This window comes from Cavia porcellus, unplaced genomic scaffold (assembly GCF_034190915.1).
Source record: "Cavia porcellus strain 051 isolate PalLab524CR breed Dunkin Hartley unplaced genomic scaffold, mCavPor4.1 scaffold_27, whole genome shotgun sequence".
NCBI classification, from domain to species: domain Eukaryota; kingdom Metazoa; phylum Chordata; class Mammalia; order Rodentia; family Caviidae; genus Cavia; species Cavia porcellus.
The window spans coordinates 26,271,402-26,293,136 of record NW_026947510.1 but is presented as its reverse complement, the minus strand read 5'-3'; the positions used below and the strand labels follow the sequence as shown (position 1 = coordinate 26,293,136).

At 34.0% G+C, this 21,735-nt stretch overlaps 1 long non-coding RNA gene across 1 annotated transcript in view; it reads right to left on the bottom strand.

Annotated features, from left to right (window-relative positions):
- LOC134473529 (uncharacterized) overlaps positions 1-20,985 on the bottom strand; it is a 149,925-nt gene extending 128,940 nt beyond the window's left edge. Inside the window, exon 1 of the long non-coding RNA XR_010043824.1 lies at positions 20,971-20,985. This is a non-coding gene — a long non-coding RNA (uncharacterized LOC134473529). The remainder of the gene's footprint in view (positions 1-20,970) is intronic.
- Positions 20,986-21,735: the final 750 nt, after the last annotated feature.

Here is a 21,735-nt window from a genome sequence, read left to right as displayed (position 1 = left end):
ATACAAAATTAACAATAACTTGTACTATTTTTGAAAACCTAAACGTTTTAGTGCCAAATCAGTTTTCAGTCTCAAATTTTAAGTTACTACACATTTTAATTCCCTTTGACCAGAAACAGCTTTACTTCTTGTCTTAATATAATGAAACCAAGCCATAAGTATAGTGAGTAAAACAAATTTCTAATCAGACAGACTGTATCTTATTTTGTTTTCACTAGTCACTGGTATGTTGGACAAGTTGCATATTTCTAACCTACAGGTTCTGGATCTGTAAAATGCAATAACCTCTACTTTGTTGTTTTAAGTTTTAAGCGTATATGTTTGCAACTGTGTATTCTGGGACAGTGGGGTATATTCACATTTTAGTATAGACCACTGTGTTGATCAGAAGAGCTTTGCTCTTAAATTCATAATTGTGCAATACATACTGATATACTCTACCTTCATGAGAAGATGTTTCTGTAAACAGAAACTCAGGAATAATTTTCTTCTGTGTGTCACCAATGCTAAACTGTCTCAAAAATTCTAGTTGAAGAAAACATAAAAATGTCTTTCATAAGATAGAAAATCCTATGACAAGGCAATTTTCTCAGGATTTTCTTGTCAATAACATTTACTAATTATAAACATCAGAAAGTATAGTTGAGAGACTAAATAAAAAATGTAATCTTGATTATAGGAGAGTATATTTGTTATAAACCCTACAAAGAAACTAGTCAGAGTGAGGAAAGGTTGTATGTCTTGAGAATTTGCAAATACGTGTAATATTTTATGAAGCTGTAGGACTATTTCATTTTTTTTGCCTCTAGAGGGTTTTATTTTACATGATCCAGTTAATCTGTCCTTGCTCTGCTTTAAAACCATCAGATGTATATTCACTTGGGTAGAACTTGAAAACAAATCAGAGCAAGAGACCCATTTCATGAGCTTCACAGTTATACAAAAGGCAACTTGTAGTTAGGAATTCAATTTCAAAGCCTTGAGACAACTTTCTGCAGTTTATGATTTTAAGCTTCAATCATTTCACTTTCCAGTGACAAAGAAGTCTACAATTCAAATACCATTCATTTGAAAAGGCACAAAGCTGTGCCACTAACTCTGTTTCCAAAACAGTACACTTACTACTGCTGTTGTTGAAATCACCTTTTGGTGAATGGAGTCTATGACTGGTGTCTTTTCTGAGAATCTTTAGTATAAAACACTTCTAATCTAAGGAAAAATTAAATACAGCGCTGATCAACAGGTTAAGTGAGAAAAGCAAACAAATTTAGTTAAAAGATTGATTTTGAGTTTTTGTGTCGTCATATTTTTATAAGGCAATTTCACACTCATAGTAAAACTTTTTATGTTTCAACTATTTCAGGACAAAGCAGATATTTTCTTTCATTTACCACAAAGTTTATCTCCCATTTACTTTGATGGAGCAGGTATTTTGGAAGCCAGTATGGCTTTTATCATAGTTAAAAGGAGAAGAGGATACTTCTGCAGTTTTTGTGCTGGAAAAAAATATAATATTACAAACACACACACACACACACAATTTCCCAAAAAGTTTCCTTTCATTCTCTGTTTCCAACTAAGTCACTTTTATGTTTTTTTGTTGATTTTCCTTTTTTATTCCCCCTCTAGCTGCTACCCTTTTCCTTCAAGCCTCAAAGCACTGTGTTATACATTGTGCCTTACAATGGGTCTTCTCAAATTTTCATTATCAATTGTATTCTCTCCTAACCTAAATTTTAATTTTTATGCAATTTTATTTCTCAATCTTACACCTCATTAAAAAAATAATCTGCAGTAAAAATAATCCTCTAAGACTTCTAAATTTATAGAACATCAAATTAAGCTATAAGCTCAAAATATCCAATTAAATATACTTTGTTTATTGAATATATGCTACAGGGCAGGCCTCTGTACATCCTGATGGAGAATTTAAAAAAAAAAGCTTAACAGCTTAAAATATACTCCTTGTCCCCCAAAAAGCTTTTATGAGTTGAAAAACATAAGACTAAAACAGATGAGAAAGTTCAAAAAGACAAAATGCAGGCACAGAGAGTAAAAGATTCTTTCAGTCAATGCAATAAATAGTCTGTAGTTTTACAGAAAAGCAAGTGGACAAGAACCTACATAGGATTTTTGTAAACAATTACTTTCAACATATAATAAAATGATTAGATAGTTATATACAGAGAACTCTGAATAAAGTGGACTACTTTTTTGTTCACACAATTCTGACAGGTTTGCTTTTTTTAAGAGTGAGTTGGTTTTGCATTACATAATGAACAACATTAAACAAAAAAACATTCTAAGAACAAAAAAAGGTTTCTTGGGAAACGCAGGCCTGACTGGTTCTTGAAGGTTAGAGAGGGAATCATGGGCCAGGATGGCAGCACAAGAGAGTGCAGAACAGGTGAAGGGAATGTTGTTAGCTCTTGTGAAACACTGAAGACATATCAATTTAAGATTCAGAAAATGACTCAGGCAAAACTGCATTTCAAGTCTAGTTGTTTGTAACTGGTAAATGCTTAGACTTTACATTGTTGCTAAGCCACTAGACTTTGCATGTGTATTCAAAGTTGCCTTTAACTGCAAAGGCAAAGGAGAAGCCATAGCTTTTTTCTGAATGCAATCCCAAGGTGTAAGTTTAAACTATTAGAAAAATGCTGCTAACACCTTTTTTGTATCCTTTTTTATATTCTACCCAGGCTATCAGGATTAGGATAGTACCAAACCAATCAGCGAACTGATTTAGTGATGACCCAACCTTAATCCTCACATTGTACCATCAATCAATCAATCACACACTCTAGATTCATTCCCCTCTGAAAAAGCCCATCTAAAACTGCATGAGGGTTTGAGGGCACATCGAGACACAAGCCATAACAATCTTCCTATACTTAAGAAATATACATATGAGAGAGACAGACAGACAAGAGACAGAGACAGAAGACAGACGGAGAGACAGAGAAGAGTATTTTATAGATCATCACCAGAAACTGAGGGATTAGCAATTCTGTATTAAATAATGGGAAACTCAGGCTAACAAAAGTGAAGCAATTGATTTATTCAAGATCATTCAAGCAACAGGTGATAAGCACGGACTCAAAGCCAATTCTAACTTTATGGTTCTTTCTCCTTTACCATAGCTCACAAATTGACCACAGATGTCTCAGAGGGAAAAGATAGAATAAACAAGTAGGCAAGATTTCCAGTCCCTCTAAATATGAAAATCTAAGGAAAGACAAACTGTAAGACAAATAAGAACAAATTTCGCTGAGAATGTAGGGAATTGGAACTCCAATTCATACACTGCTAAGGGAATTGTAAAATAGTACAACCACCATAAAAAGGAATTTGAGGGATCCTGAAAACAGTAAATACAGTTGTCTGACCATTCTACCTCTGTATGTATATTTGAGAGAAATGAAAACACATGTCCATGCAAAACTTGTGTACAAATGACAATACTGGCATTATTCATAATAACTATACAGTACAAGTTACACAACTGTGTATCAGCTATTGAATACCCAGAAAATATCTATACAACGTAACACTGTCACTAAAAATAAATAATGTATAGAAATGGACACATGATACAATGGTGAATAAGAGTGAAATCACTGCTATTTACAAGAAGCTAATCACATAAAGACTCATATTATTCCATTAATATTATATGTCCAGAAAAGGCAAATTCATAGAGAGAGAAAATAGGTTAAAAGTTACCAGAGGCTAGGGAAAAGGGATAATGAGAACTGACTTTTGTTGACTTCCTGATTTCTTTTTGGGCAAAAGAAAAATAACCTAAACTTAAAGAATAGTGATGGCATTACAGAATTTAAACTGTCTTTATAAAATATTTGACTAGAATACGTAAAGAAAAGAGGCAAAAGTGTTTGCACAGGAACATATGACACATGCCTAAATTAACTGTTCCTCTTTCAAACCATAGAGATTTTGACAGGGTCAGGACAGTTTATTATGTCCTGGGAGCTAACTCAGATGAGTCTTTCCTACCCAGCCACACTGTTCTTCACTCTAGTGTTCATGTATTCTTCCAATAAATGTCTGTTTTAAAACACCCTTATTTTGATTCAGTTTTTATTGAAACTGAGTTACTTATACATAACCAACATTTGTTTCTCATCCTGTATTCTCATTTTGCTAAAACTTGAGAATCTGTACTGTGAAAACAAAATAGCATCCTCTTTTTACATTTGATTCAACATACAAGCTTATTCCTCTTGAGAAGCATGCTGCAGAGGGAAATGGCGAAGTAGGCTAGACTTCTTTGTTCTAATTCCAGTCCTCCTACTCACCTTCATTTCTATGAACCCAAGGCAAACTGCCTGTCTTCTCTGAAGTCAGGTTGTGCTTTTGTTTTGTTTTTACCCTAATGTAGAAAAATAATAGTAACTTCATTGCACATTTTTATGTGGATTAAATGAGCTAATATATTGAAAGCATTCTGACCACTGCTGTGTACATTGTATGTCATAGAAGTATAGCCACAGAATTAGCTAATTCATTAGTAATGAAAACAGGACTTATGTGCAATTCCCCACTTTACTTGAAGCTGGATTAGGGTCAGTCTTATCCCTGGAGATATGTAGGCTGAGAGAACACAGGGAAAAAGAGTTGGGTTGCTGCCTATTTTTCCTACCCTGCTAACACCATTTAACTACAGAAATCATCCTACTGTCTTAAGGTGCAATACTGGAAAGATGAAACTGTTTGTCCCATTACCACAAAGAGAAACAATATATAACAGAGATAATCAACCACTAAATAAATATTTTAACTACCAATTTGCTATCCTTTTGCTATTCTTATAGCTCTTAAAAGAGCTGCTATTTTTTTTCTCACGTTATATGGTTGTCAATCATTCATAACTGTGTTACTCAAGAAAAGCCACATGAAGTAGAAAGGAAGAAAAAGTTTTAGAGCAACTTATCTAGCCCAAAAGGAGAAACAAGAAGCCAGCCACTTCCTGTGAACCACAAACAACCATAAAGGCTGCCAGGAGGAGAAACAAGAAGCCAGGCCCTTCCTGTGAACCAGAAACAGCCATGAAGGCCACTAGGAGGAGAAACAAGAAGCCAGGTCCTTCCTGTGAACCAGAAACAGCCATAAAGGCTGCCAGGAGGAGAAACAAGAAGCCAGGTCCTTCCTGTGAACCAGAAACAGCCATGAAGGCCACTAGGAGGAGAAACAAGAAGCCAGGTCCTTCCTGTGAACCAGAAACAGCCATAAAGGCTGCCAGGAGGAGAAACAAGAAGCCAGGTCCTTCCTGTGAACCACAAACAACCATAAAGGCTGCCAGGAGGAGAAACAAGAAGCCAGGTCCTTCCTGTGAACCAGAAACAGCCATGAAGGCCACTAGGAGGAGAAACAAGAAGCCAGGTCCTTCCTGTGAACCAGAAACAGCCATAAAGGCTGCCAGGAGGAGAAACAAGAAGCCAGGTCCCTCCTGTGAACCAGAAACAGCCATAAAAGCTGCCAGGAGGAGAAACAAGAAACCAGGTCCTTCTTGTGAGCCAGAAACAGCCATAAAGGCTGCCAGGAGGAGAAACAAGAAGCCAGGTCCTTCCTGTGAGCCTGCCAGTGCATGGGCTAGGAGACAAGCAGAGCCGAACTGCATAAGCAACTGGCTGATCCAGAGAAACACAGGCTGAGATGATAGCTACCGGAAAAAAAAAGTTAATTCTTGCAGTGTTTAGTGTTTGAGTGCCTTTGCAGGCCTAAAGCTGATAGTCTGATCTTCTATTTAGAGGATAACAATTCTGGAGGATTTTCTTCTAAATGTGGTCACCACTCTTAATTCTGTATTATCTTGTTTTAACATCTTGTACTGTTTTCATAGTTTTGTTTGATTTTATTATACGTGATGGCATGGGCAGTTGTTTCAAAGATAACACGATGAATTATGATAGCCATTATTGATTCCCTCTTGTTTCGTTTTGAAGTCCTGCATCACTTTCATTGTTTTGTTTTGATTGGTTTTATTCTGTTGTTTTGTTTGATTTTATTATGTCTGATGGTGGTATGGGCAGCTACTTTGATGATAACAAGAGGCATTATGGTAGCCATTATTAATTGTTCAATTATCTTGTTTTGAAGTCCTGTATCACTTTCACTATTTTGTTTTGATGAGTTTTATTCTGTTTGGTTTTATCTTCTTTAAAATAAAATTTAAAACAATAAAGCAATTGATCTAAAATTTTGAGTATCTGATTTTTAAAAAATACTACAATGGAACTTTTTATAATTCTTATGGTGACAAAATAGAAAATATTCATTATATTCAGAACATATATCTAGAATATTACATCTTTACCTAAATACAGAATGATGCTACTTTTCTGAAAGCAGGAAAAAAAGCAATGGACTAGAAAATATTTTTTTTCAGACTAATCTAGGTTCTGAAAAGATGATTTGGGAAAGTACTTGTATCTCAAGACTGCCATTCTTTGTCCGCTGTGTGTGTGCAGCAGTATCACAGGGCTGAAATATCTATCAAGAAAGGTCATCTCAACTTCTCTTTTTAGTTCCTACATTCAATTCAGCAGCCAATGCTGTTGACTCATTTTCAAAATACATACCATCATGTATCATGCTACTATACATTTCCCTAGTCTTATATGCTAGATATTAGTCTGTATAGTTCTTTCAAACTATAAATGAAAAAATGTCATTCTCCTTTTCAAAACATCCCAATGGCTTTCATTATCCTGGCCAAAAATTGAAACTTCTAGCTGGTGATGGTGGTGCAGTTGGGAGGCTGAGGCATGAGGGTCACTGTATGTTTTGAGCCCAGCATAGGCCTGAATTACACAGTGAGAACCTGTCTTCAAAACACAGACAAAAAAAATAAAATTGAGATGCCTTCATATGATCTACGAGGCCCAAGTTAATCTACCTGCTGGCCAGTACCTCAACTTAACTTGCTTTCCTTTACTGACTTTACCTTAGCTATTCTGCCATCTTTTCTGTTTTTCAAATATACCCTCGTTACTGCATCAAAGACCCTGTTTTTTACTTTTATCCTTACTTATTCATATGTTTCACATGTTCTTCCTTGTCTCCTTTCTTATTCACCTGGTTTACTCCTGAATTAATCCACTGCCAGCTCCTTCAGAAGGCATGAAATCACCTTCTTAAAGAAAATTGCATACCATAACCCCAGACAAATACCCTAATATGTTATGCTTTTATAACTACTATCTGAAGAATTTTACTTGTTCATTATGCACGCCTTGAGTCAGAATGTAACTCCACAAAGACTGTCTTTCTGTTTGTTCACTGTGGTAATGTCAGTGCCAAATATAGGGATATCAATATTTGTTGAATAAATGAATAAACTTCAATGAAAGTGCTCAGAAAACTACAAAGCATTGCATGCTCTTTGGCTAGAAATCATCCTTTTAGCCTTACGGGTAGAGCACCTAGAATGTCTGAGCAGCAAACAGATATTTCATGAGTGAATGGAGCTGTTATGTTAAGGGATTATCAGGTTACAGTAGATCTATACGTTTAAAATAAAGATGGGTGGCCATTACTAAAAATTTTTACATCTTCCCCATCTCCCTAATGAGAAAAAACTTTTTAAATCCTTTCCACTTTTTTAGTACTAAATTGAACACTCCTTTGAAATGTTGGATCTATAATTTTATTTAAAACAGGAAAAATTATGGGAAAGCACCCCCATCATTATATGTGTTTTATCGGTAAGCCAAAAGACTCAATTTCAAATGACCTATTGAGCAAATAAAATGGAGAAAAGCAGAGAAACAGCCAAGGCTTGCAAAGGAAAGATGAAGGTTAATGAGAGAATTGATGAGGTTCGGAACTCGCTTAACAAGAATTATTTCACTTCTATATGAGAAAACAACAGAAGCATAATGCCATTCTCACTTTCCCTGTTCAAGTCATAAAATCCAGGGTGAAGTTTCTGCTTTCCCCTGAAGAAAATGAAAGGTGTCTTTCACATATCCAAAGGAAAGAGCTATTCTTACCTCTGAAGATACTGAAAAGAATCGGGGCAAAAAAGCCTTGCCAAGTTTATTAGATCACACCCATTTGTCTAATTATAAAACTGTAGATTTTTTTGACTATCCAGTTCATCAATCCTAGCATAAAAATGTACAAGTTTACCTGTTTTGTTAAGCTGTTTTTGTCTTATGAAAGCCATTACATCACATAAAACTTATAACTAAATAAAAGTTCTAGTAAAATGCATATTTTTGTTAATCTGTCTTTTGTTACAAGAACTCAGCCATAATTCTATCAATGGGTAAAGAAAGAGATTTCTTTTCTCCCACAGAATGAAATATTGGCTATACTTCTACTCCTAAGATCCTCAAATATACATATATGCAATGATCTCTAATTACTTTTATTGCATATACATAATGTAACACTGTATATTAATATTTGGACAATATATGATGACACATTGCTACATTTTTTATAAAAATACTTTTATCTAATATCCAATTCATTAAATCAACAGAAGATTAGGGTGGCTGGAGTGGAAAAAGAAACTCATCAATCAGGTAAAAGTTCAGAAATAATAATTTCTTTTCTTTAGAATATTTTCTTTTAGAAATTTGTCATATAATAAAGTCAGACACCTTTATTTTCTTCCAGCTTATGGATCAATAAAAGCAATTAACATCACAGTTAAAAGGTATGAAGGTATGGTCTGATTCCCCATGCTGCCCACAGATGAAATGAATGAAGCCCTACTTTAACCTGGCTCCCTGCACAACCAAGCAAACCTCACTGCTCTACTACTGTCATTCTCATTCACTTTCTTTCAGATGACTAGGAGAAAAACTACTGGATTCAAGATACACTCTTACAACCTGGAGCATAATTTTGAATTAATGTCTCATAAGGTCTTTTGAGTTTAATTTGAAATGAATTCTTCAGTAATACAGGCTTCAGTAATACAATCAAAACTGGCTAATACAGCTATTTCCAGACATAGAACTTCTCGTATTTCTTAACTAGCTATTAATGGAAAAAATACAGTTTTTTTGGAGCTGTATTATTCAAGAAAAAAAGGAAACCCATAGATTAATGCATGTATTCACAAACAAAACTGCTACCTGATGAAGAGAATTAAATTTTGACTAATGGGCCCTTCATTAAGTTTGCAAATAGTTTACTGCTTGAGTGGTTTCCAACTTAGAATACTAATTTCCACAGAAAACAAAATAAGGTGCAAGATACATAATTTCAATTTTCAAATATTGAGTAATACAGAACTTTTTCTAAGCATTCCTTATTTTCCTGTTCAAGATTTTAATATTTTTAAAGGGAATCATCTCTCCCACTACCAGAAAAAAATTTCTAATTTTCTAGATCAGTCTGTTAAAAATAAAAACCAAAGCAAAATCTGTGCCTAAAATATTTCACAGTACCTTAATTTGTCACACTGTAAATAGAAAAATTTGTTAAGTTATAACTGGCATGAAATTTTATGTTTCCTTTTATAGTTATAAAAATAAAATATTCTAATAGTTATTAAACTTGGGAGCTGTCTTTTTTTTTTCCTCTCAAATACAGTGAAGAGTCCATATTCACTAGCATCAAGTCTCTTTCAATAGGACAATGACAACAAGAAATCTTCAACAAGTGCTGGCCTGGCCCTTTTTGTTTTCTTACAGATCCAGCTGAGCAGCAAAAACTGCTTGAAATTCAGCAATCACATTTCTCACTGTTCCAGAATGACCTATTTCGCACTAGAATGAACCAGTGAATTCATACATATAAATAACTATCTGCAGACACTGCTTTTCAAAATATGAACAGGAATAAGCAAGAATAAAAAGATGAAGAAAAGTAGTTAAAAATGAAGATTTTCAACCATATGATATGACAATTAGAAACAAAGAGTCTAATATACGTTAGATATCAATGTTACATTTAAAATCTTGAAATTGTCAATAAATAATATTTATGATGGTGCAAAGACTTTTTCTAAAAATGTATACCATCATATTTTTATTGTATATTTTTAAGTCTATCTTTCCCTGAAAATTCAGAAAAAACCCAGTTGGTAATCTTTTCTTTAAAGCAGTATATGATTATAACTTAATGGCCGAATCTTTCATTCACAAGTATTTACTGAATGTTATCTTATAAAAAATATAATTAATATTTTACATTATAAACGTATTTTCTTTTTGTTTTTGTTGTTTTTTTGTGGTACCGGGGATCGAACTCACACCTCACACTTGCCAGGCAGGTGCTTATGCCACTGAGCTAAATTCCCAGCCCTATAAACATATTTTCTAAGACTACTAATTTTTCTGGAATCCTTCCTCATTTTTATAACTTCAGTGTATAAAACTGTACATGCTAGCTTTCTCCACTAGTCCATGACACCATACTTGAGCTTAAAGAAGTTCAGGCAGTGTTCAGAGAAATTGATCCATGCTGGTAACGTTAATATTGCTCATACACCTGCTGTCAAAACTACAGAACAGGCAATGCAAGAGGAATCTCTGAGAGGAAGTCTAGTAGGAAGAACTCTTCATGTAAGTATAAGATTCATTGTCTGGATATTTTCAGATGCTACATGAGGAAGGAAATCTCAAAGCAGCACAGATCTCAAAGCCCTCTTGCTTATTTCAAGAGGCACTTCAAAGATCCAGGATACGAAAATGACTAGAACCTGGAGAAAGAGAACAAGAAAGGAGCAGGTTGTGCGCCAAGAGCAAGTAGGAAAGCACTGGAAATATACACGGGAGTGTATATTAAAATTTTTTAAATTAAAAAAACTCTATTGAAACCAGAGAGAGAATTGTAATTACAAAATCAATGCAAAAGGGGCTGGGGATTTAGCTCAGCGACATAAGCGCCTGCCTTGCAAACAGGCAGTCGTGAGTTCGATCCCTGGTACCGATAAAAAGGAAAAAAACCAAAAAAAAAAAAAAAAAATCAATGCAAAAATAACCAGAGCTCACAAATGATTAGTGATATTACATACAAGGCCATGCAGAGTGGCCTCCTTGCGTAGAATATCAGCTGATGCATCAGAAGGATAGTACTTCAATCATGTGGTTAATGTAGCCTTTGATTAAAAGCAGGACCTACCAAAGCTTAACAGCAAACCACAGGTGATTAAACTGTGTCCAATAACTTTAATTCTCCCTAACTCAAGGCCCAGAAATAAAAGGATACAAAAATGATTTGTACCAAACAACATAATATTTACAGTATCACATATCCAGCCAAATATGCCAGTCATGGCAAGTGACAGAAAAATACATTGCATAACTAGAGCAAAAATCAATTAATAGAAATAGATATAAAACATGATGACAGAATTAGTGAACACAGACATTTAATCAGTTATGATAAACATACTACTGCTCAAGGAAAGAAAGCATCAGTACAATACAGAAAGAAATGGAGGACATCAAAGGATCAAAGTTTGCCTCTAAAATAAAATGACATGCTGATACACTTTGAGCCCCAAATATTCTAAACTTAATCATTATTATATTTTCATATATGTTTTTCCTTCCTCTGATATCCTCTAATGTTTTAACTGTAAAATGGGGGCAAAATTAAAGTACGTATTATTATAGTCTTAATTAATCTAATAGTGTTCATGTATCCTATCCCATTTACAGACAGAAAATTACATTCCTGGAATATGGAGTACAGGGTGTCAAGGTCACGACTTTGCACTTGCCAGGCAAGTGCTGTGCTGTTGAGTTATATTCCTGGCAAAAAATTACATTCTCAAAATTATGTATTATGCAATGATCAAGTTCACTGTAATCTAGAGTATGCTACTCTCACCCCTTTTCTCATATTTCTTACTCTTACCTACTCCTTGCCAAATCTGTACCAAAGGCATATAGGCAGGAGTTCAGGAGGAATGTGTTCTCATCCTGATTATTTATTTTCTCATTTATTAAACAAATACTTATTGGACATCTTCAGTATGCTGTTATTGGGGATGTACTGGTGAATATGGGAGCATATTCACTCTGCAGAAGGTTACGGATGAGTGAGTGAGGAGGGTCTCTATAAGGAAAGATGTGAAGGAAGCTGACATCATCTTTTATTAAAGTAAGCATGATGTAACATTTTTAGCATCAAATGAATATATGCTAAGTAACTTTAACGTTTAGAAAAATATTACTGAATTGACATAATCCAGGTGCTAAGTTTAGTAAAGAATATTTGATACTAATAGTCACAGTGGTTTTAGGGTGACTAAAGTTTGTCATATCTGTGAATATATAGCAAAATAAATTACTGTTGCAAGAAAGACAAAAATCACATTAGGAAAATTCTCCATTCTTAAATTTTGCTTTCAGTATATAAAAGATGAAAGAAAATATGAATCAAGGTAACAAATGAAAGATAATCAACTAAAGTAAGTAGAAATATAGGCAACTGAAAATTTTGAAAAGGTACTTGCAAGATGTTTTTCAAAAGATAGGACAACTACTGAAGGACACTGAGACATTTTCTCAAAAATAAATTTCTGAGAAATTTCCCATAAGTTAAACATTCCTCTCATTTAAAATATCCAATATAAGACCTACCTATATAAAATCTTTCTTTCTTGTAAACTTGAGAAGTATGTCTTGAGAATCATTCTACCAAATAAGTCCTTCAGCTTTAATATAATTTCTGAATATTACACCTGAAATGATTGTACCATGAAAAAAGCTGTATAAAAAGTGCTTTTTCAAAAGAAAATATACAATAGAATTCAGGCATAACAAATTGAGACTTATCAAATTTAGTTTCTTATATTTTCAGAAATTGTGTAAATGAAAGATATTTATAGTTATTTTGAGTCAATTAAACAAAATCATTTTTGTATTGTTTCAATTATAGAAAAATAGCATTGCTGTTGTAATAGTATATTCATTTTGAAACATTGCTGCAATTGAAGGCCAAGAAGCTAACCTTAGTTGTCATTCTTGGTAATAATTCAATCACTCAGTCACTCAATAAATAACAAAGCATCCCAAAAGAATTTATATTTTGTGAATATAACATTTACATACTGTACATACTGTAACTCAGAACTTAACTTCATGATTTTCTATCGTTTTATTGGAACAATGTGCTTACTCAAAGCACTTTCAAATTGTAAGTATCTAAATTCATTTCATTCATTTTTTATGTTATCTCTGACTTTGAAATTATTATAAATTCATTGTGATATCAAACATAAATCAGCATTTATAACAGGTATTACAGTTATTGAAAGATAATTAGGTGCACATCACTAAATGTCTGATTAAAATAAATTAGGCAAGAAAACAATTTTATAGCCAATAATGAGAAATAAAGTTGCATGTTCAGTAGTTCCATACAGTTTATGATGGTATAGGCTATTAAGTGATTTTTATATTTTCATTCTGTGAACATTTGTTTTTAAAGATATGTGCATCAGAAAGACCTTAAATGGACAAAATTTACTCTAATACTGAATGAAGCACCAAATGTTTGGCACACTGCAAAATGTTTCAGGCTTGACTGACTTTTTAGTTCCTCAAAAGATAATCAAAGAGAAACCACTGAATGCTAATCATACTGCTGCATCAACTCAAAACTTTTAAATTCTCAGGGTGAAAATATTTATCATTGACTTTGATGTTACATCATTTTTTAATATTGCACTCAAGCAGCTGGATAGAATTTCATGGCTAAGTCCAGAAAACTTAGGTAAATGACAAACATATTGCAGATTTCTTCTTTTATCTGGAATATTAAAAGAGTACCTCTGATCCTATGCAGAAATCCCTCAAAATATAGTAATTGCAATATGGTGTGTGCTTTTTAAAATATATATAAGATCATAATCTCTAAGCTTTTTAAAATGACATCAATTATCTGACAATTCAAGATGTATTAGAAAAATGAAGAATGACTGTAAGGATATATATGAAGGTGTCTATACATTCAGGTACAATCCCCTAATAGAACTAAATACCCAACTTTAACCAACAAAAATATTTGACTCCTCCTAGTACAAACAGTAAAATCTGAAAATTCATACTACAGGGTAAAACAAAAACAGAAGCATGCAATCACCAGCTGGATGTTCAATAAAATTTTATTTTTAAAACAAAAGGAGTTTAGCATAATGTATTTCAATTTTAAAAAATGTTCAATACACTATATATATATATAGTGTGTGTGTGTATATATATATATATATATATATATATATATATATATATATGCTATTGTTCTTTAAATTCTAGGATTGTCCTCATCATTTTCTGACTAACTTGTTTATATGTAAACCCTGCTGGCAGTATTCATCATAAGAGTGTGGAGGGGACTGGAAATAAATGAAAAGCAAAGGCCCATCCACTAATGGTAGCTGAGACTCAGTTTAAGCTACTTGGCTTCATGGTAAGCAGCCCTGGTGCGTTCAAGTGGCAAGTGAGCCAGGAAGACAACCAGTTTAAGCTACTTGGGGGGAAGGCAGCAATGATGACACTACATTTTTATGTATTTTTATTTTTAGTGAAAAAAGAAAGGAACAAACCTCCCAGTTTTTAAACTTCTACAGCTAATTAAAAGTTGAGAAAGTTGTTTCTCTTAAGTAGTTCTTCAAAATGAGCCAAATATATGGATAATGTCTGTAAGAGCAACTGAGCAAGACGAAAGGTAAAATATCTGCCTTGTTTAAAAACTGAGAAAGTGAAGCTCAAAAAGATTAAACATAGCTTATCCAAATTAAACAGCATATTAGGATAACTACCTTCCATGACTGTTTTTGTCTCTCTTGAAGCTTTACCCAATGGCTTGAGATTTTTACTGAATAAGCCAAAACTTTAAAAAGAAAAAAAAAAAAAAGAAAAGAAAACATACAAGTGAGACTTTAAAATGAAGATGACGGTGAGCAATCAAACAAAAAATTCTGTTTAGAAGAAATACAAGGAACAACAACCAAAATAAAAGAATGAAAGAAATTCTAAAGAAAAGGAAGCATACAATGAAAAACATAAGGATCTCTGAATCATCCCAGTAAAAGTACTGCAGATTAGAGGCTCAGGAGACAAACAAAATGTAAAAGAGCACAGAATCAAGTTAAGTAATGAAATTAACTATAATCCAAGCAGGGATGGACAGTATTATCAACTCAAATAGGACAATTAAACATAATAAAAGAGGTTAAAATAAAAACAGAACGTGAGATTTATGATACAGTTCTCAGGTTAAAAAAAAACACATTACAAAAACATCATCACTCTAAATAGCAGCTCAGATAGATCCATCACAGAATAAACCCAAATATTTAATTTATAGTCCAATAAGTATTCTTGAATCCTTAGCTTTAGCAGGGGAAGGCTGATATTGTAATTTTCCACCTTTTGTCAGTAAGTATCCTTGAAACCCCAGCGAAGGAAGGAATACATAGAAAAAACAATTATGTGGATTGAAATAATAATGTTTTTTGTGAGAACTAAGGATATTTTGGTATTTAAGTTGTCTGAAACACTTAAAGAGAGTCTACCAGTAGGAAAATCTGACACTTAAGATTTGTTTTTTATTTAAAATATTTAAAGTAGCTAACTAATGGTAACTTTACACTCTAACTTGAAATATAGATGGATAGTTGGATTAACTAAATTTATACATAGTTTGAAAACTAATTGATAAATGCATGTGCCGTTGATTAGTGGTGCGTAAGTGTTCAGGAAGGTTTGTGTTTCCATTAGATTTCTAAGTCTCTTGCTAGATATTTAAAGAAGTTGGGAAAATTAAGTATATTGAGGCTTACAGTTTGAAATGTCTAAATGAATTTAGCTAATCAAGTTTGAAAACATTATAAAATATTTGGAGAAATCTCTGTTAAATGTACAAACTAGTGAATGGAAAAATGAAAATGAGAACTTTAAATATCTCAAATCACTGGATTTATGAATAAAATGGCAAAATCTATAAGCTGAATTTATGAACACTCAGTTTTATCTCACTTTTTTTTAAAACTAAGAAAGAGCACAATTAAGCTGGGTGTGGTGGCACATGCCTATAATCCAGCACTGGAGAGGCTGAGACAGGAGGATCAGCCTGAAATACACAGCAAAAAACTGTATAAAAAAAAAGTACAATTAAAACACAGAATGCATATTTCTTTTATATTGCAAGTATGCTTTCAAAGAATAAAAGCCCAAAAGACACCCTAAAGACTAACATTAGTATCTTCATTGAAGAGGTGAGCATCTTTCAAAAGAAATAAGCATGTTTGAAAGATAAGAGTCTTTAAGCTTAAACTATTAAATAAGTATTCCATGAGGGAAAGTGGCATGTTACTGGGAAAAAAGACTTTAATATTATAAAAACTGTATCTTTAAAAATACCTCATATATATTGTTAAAAGTTTGAGGAAGTCCTATAATAAAGAAATGTTTTGTTTTTCTTTCTTTCAATGTGGAACTTTACTTGATATTTATTAACAGCTTGCAGAATGGCAGAAAGTGCTCCAGAGAACACAGTTTGCAAAATCATACATTAGATAGCTCGGAAAAACTCATCAAGGTTCTTTGTCAGAATGCCGGGCACCATAAGGAATGATAAAGCCATTACCGGAGATAGTTTTTATTATAAGTACTATGGAACAGTTGGCAGGCAGGTTGCCTTAATGAAATTGAGTACTTTCTCTTCAGGAGATTTCCAGGGTTCAAAGCCACTATTTGTGCTTTCCTGAGCATAACACTATAGAGTCCCTTCTTTTCTTAAAAGCCCATATATACAAATGATTTTCACCACAATCTGTGTCTCTGGTGGTTGCAAAATCCTGACTTCAAATCACCAGATTCAGAATCAACTGCCTGAAGGACACCCTTGACTTGTTGACCTACATGAACTTAATTCAACATGTCCAAGATTGAGTTCATTAGTATCCATTCAAATATCTGTTCAAATTCTAACTTTCTACAGTTCGGCAATGTTACTCCATTTACTCATGGACTCAAACCCAAAATTATAGTAAATGTTAGAGTTCTTAACACCCTTTAAATTCATCAGTTTCTTTCCATCCTGATTTTCAATGTTGACATTGAATTTGTTATTGTTTTTACCCTGGATCAATGGAAAAATCTTTGGCAGGCATTCCGTTTCTCATCTCCCTCTCTAACCCTTTATAGGTGGTGACTTTTTGTTGTTTTTAATATACATTACTCAGGGCTTACTCTTTATCTCTGTAATTTCATAATGTCTTACTATTTTTCTATCATACTCATGATACCTCATGCTGTAACCTACTTATATCTCTAACACTCTTATATCTCCACACTTAAGTTCCAGATATACATCCAACTTCTTGTACTTCTAGATCTATCTTTACCTGTGTGGTTTAGGCTGTTTGGGTCACTCTTATTTTCTTCTTCTACAAGAAAAAGAAAAATAAACTCTCCTAACATTTCGCCTCTGATCTGGCGAAACTTTCATGCTCTTTGCATACTTTCCTTCTTTCTATATCAACTCACTGTACTTTATTCATAAACGCAAAAAGCACTCACTGAAAATTACTGCACTAATTTGCTTCATAACTGTTTTGTTCACCAAGACTTGGATGGATTATTTTCCACATATGAAGCAAATCAAATGTTTAGCACAGTACCTAAATGAAGTCAATACTTCCCCAAAGTAATGTTTTAAAATTTAAGTTTACAATCATTTCCTTCCTTGTCCTATTCTCTCTTACAGACTTCAGCAGAAATGTCAATCAGACATCTATTTCAAATGGTTTTTAATTTTCTGTTTTTTGTAAAAATTTGTCCAAGAGTAAAAGATAAATGTTGCCTTTCATCATTTTCCTACTCTCATCTAAAACTACAGCACAAAATGTAGTTTCAAATAACTTAATTTTAGTATGTCTCTTCCCTCTCTATCACAAATCCATATGCATGAAGGGCATGAGTAAAAAGCTTAGGCTGATTTTCCTGACAGTGTCAGAGACCTTATTCTTTCTTCCCCTGTGAAAAAAATTGGTTCAATTCAACAAATATTTATCAAGAAGCCACCAAGTACAAGTCTGCCTCATCTAAGAAGATACCAGTTTTGCCTACCTGGCAAAAAATACTCGTGTCAGCAAGCTTTCCATTCTTTTGGAGTCTCAATACCCTCAGAGTACAATTCACAATCTATAAAAAAACTTTCCAAACAATCTCTGCTCCTTATTACCCATGTGCGTGTGTGTGTTTGTGTGTGTGTGTGTGTGTGTGTGTGTGTTTAAAAATCTCAGGTACTCAGTCAGGGTCACAGTACCTATGATACTGTTCATCAATATATTTCATCTATTTGTCTCTCAATTTTTCTGTCTTTTAAGTTTTTCTTGCCTTATGGGTAGAACCATTAGTTCATGTTTTATTTCTGTGTCATGTATGTGCTCTGCACACAATTTGAATTAAAAATGTACACATTCTAAAAGGAAATAGTTTAAGATATGACTTTCCTGAGTCATACATTAATATCTACCATGTAACAAAAGTTAGCTGGCTTTTGCAATCAAGTCTCTAGAAAGTTAAGCTAAGATAAAAGCAAAAGAGGATGCAAATATAAATAAATTCAAAGAATATGACATTCTAATAGCCTCTTATCAGTCAAGTGCCCAGGGCGAAGACTGCGCAGGGTCAGATGGGAAGCTCTCGCCTGGCCCTGGTGTGGATAATCACATCCTGAGGTTGTGCAAGGGGAATGCCACCAGTCCCAAATCAACAAACTCATTCTATTCATAACCTGGAATAAATTAGGCATCTCAGGAATGGAAACTGCTATTCTCCCCAGGAGGAACTAGAGCTATATAGGCAGGTCAGAGTACCTGCCTTAGGCATGTCAGGTGCCCAGCCAGCTGTGAAGTTCTTCCTAGCCATGCTCAGTTGGAAGCAGCGTAATAGGGACCATTGTTAACACTGAGAAAATGAGGACCTCAACTTTGGAAAGAATGTATTTCCCTTTTTCCAAAGATCAAATGAAGAAAATTCTGGAATAAACATTGTAAGGATCATTGAAATTTCAGCATTCATATTTTTGTCAGAAGATTAAATAAGAACATCGTATACTCTAATGAGTAGGCAATAGACCAAACTGTTATTTTAATTAGACATTTTCTAGAAAGCTTAATGTAATGAGAACTGAAACCAGTATAGTTTACTCATTTTGTGATAAATTTAATTCAGTAATGCTAACAATTTATAATCACTTCATTATGTTTACAAATATATTCAGAGAAAAAAATTAATAAAAATCAACATCTGGCTCAATTTCATAGTATTAAAATTCAGGAACTAAAGAAAGTGGCCCACAATGGTGACCCACCCATTGGCTCCAGAGCACTGCTTATCAAGTCTAGGCATTAGCCCTGCTTTTGGTGCACTCATTAAACCTCAGTACTGTTAACACATGCTACTGCACTGTGTTACAAGAATTGGCTATATAGTTAATATTCACCAATCCAACCCTTCGTCCCATTCTAAAAAGTATGTGCTAGAAAGAGAAGAGAAACTCACTTGAGAGTAGCACTTTGATGTTATCAACTTCCCAAAGTATGGGGAAGGGCAGAAAACACTCTTATTTCAGGTCTTTATTCATTTGGAACAAAAAGGATGCATTGCCTAAATAAAACTAGTATCAACTGGGTACAAACCACTACTTATGATCTAAGTAGCACTTATGATCTAAATTCATTGAGAAAGTGGCTTACTCAAAGGCAAAAGTTATTTACATAACTACACAGTATTTATCCTCCTTTGTGAAGAGATGATATTTTAGGTTTGGCCCCAGCATTTAATAGCTAAGATATTTTATAGAAGAGAATAAAAATATTTTAACTCCAAACACAGATAACAGCTCTGTGTACTGAAAGTATACTTGATCTTACTAATAAGACCATGAAATTCCTATATTATGAGGGACAAAAGTACTTCTAATTTTAATTTCTGATCTGAAAGTTTCACCAGTGTATCCTTGGCACCCAAAACATTTTCTGGCAACATAATGGACACTCAAATATTGAACAAATAAATCACTCTGTACTTTTCACTATATAGGAATAAATATAAAAGTTCAAAAAAATAAAAGACTTTCAGATTTAGTTCCTCACTTCTAATTTTTAAACAAACAGGCTATATTACACATTTCATAATTTTGACAATGAAATATGTAAGTAAAATGATGACAGACATAAACATGGACAGACCATCAAACCATGCACACACAAAAGCTTGACAAAAACCAAAAGAAAGGAGCTCTAATTCATATTAAATGAACTTACACATATTTTAATATAACCGTTATATGAAATGAAAATGCTACACAAATCTTATAAAAAATGTATTTACAATTTATATGTTATCCTTATTTTAAAGATGTCAAAAAGTGACACTATTTTTATATGTATAAAGATTTCATATTTATGAAAAGGATTTTATGACTAAGACTAATTTTATGCACAGGAGAGAAGAATGAAATTAACTTAATAAGTACTAAAACATCTCGGACAACAATGAAATATAATTCTCTAAATTATAAAATTGCCTATTGATAGTATATTTGTCCTTTATAATACAAATATGAACAAAAGCAAACTCTTAAAAGAGGATATATACCAAGTATTACAGTAAATACTACATAGTGTAGTTTTAAACAATTTATGAAATTTTATATATATATACATATATATATGTATATATATATATGTATATGTATATAGCCTATCTTGCTAAAACTTCTGTGAAGTAGATACTATCATTTCCCCCATTTTTAATAAGGGACAAAGGCACATAAAGGTTAAACAACTTGCTAATAGGTCACAAAATTAATTTGTAACAGAGTCAGGATTCATATTCAGACAGTCTGGCTCCTGAGTTCATGATCTTTAAAAGGCTATACGCATAGAGAAACATATTTTAATTTTTTGTGGAAATATCATAAATTAGGGATATTGTTAGAAAATGCAAAAATAAATACCTGAAACATCGAGAACATGGCGGACAGATAGCAGCAGCTACGAGGCTCTCTCTGAGACCCAGCTTAGAATCCAGGAATGGTGCGGAGGCAGGAATCCTAACCAAGAGGAGATATACCCTGCTGACCCAAGAACAAACTGGGCTGAGAGATACCAACTGTTCCGGAATGCAATCCTGGTGCTATAACAGGAACAGATAAAGCCTGAGTGTGGAAGCTGGAGCCCGTGCCATTGAAAGTCGTGATTTGGGTTTGCTGCCACCGCAGCTGCATCTGAATCAGCTCGGCAGGGAGAGAGACTCGCAAAAGCGCTGAGAACAGGAATTGCTGAACAGAGTTAAGAGCTGGGCGGGTGGGGAGCCATGCATCTACCTCCGGTGAGTGAGGGAAACTGGGACTCTCCCAAGGTCTAGGAGGTGCCAACAGAGGACATTCTGGGACCGGGCAGACTTGCTGGAACAGGGAGCTGTAGTGACTTCAGTCACATACCCCCTCTCAAGCAGGATTGGTGAGCAGTGCCTAGCCTACGTGAAGCTGCCGTCTGAGACCCAGTAGGCTAGCACAACCCAGATCCCAGCACCTGAAGATGCTCCCTAGCGGTGAGGCCTTTCGGTAGGTTGACCTGGAGGGGCGGCCCCGCATAGACTGCCTGGTCCGTATCTCCCTGGTGTTGCGGTGGGTGGGAACACCTAGCCGGCGCAATTCAGTCAGACTGTGGCCGATAGGGAAGGAAGCTGGGCCTCCTATATACGCTTGCATATATAAGGA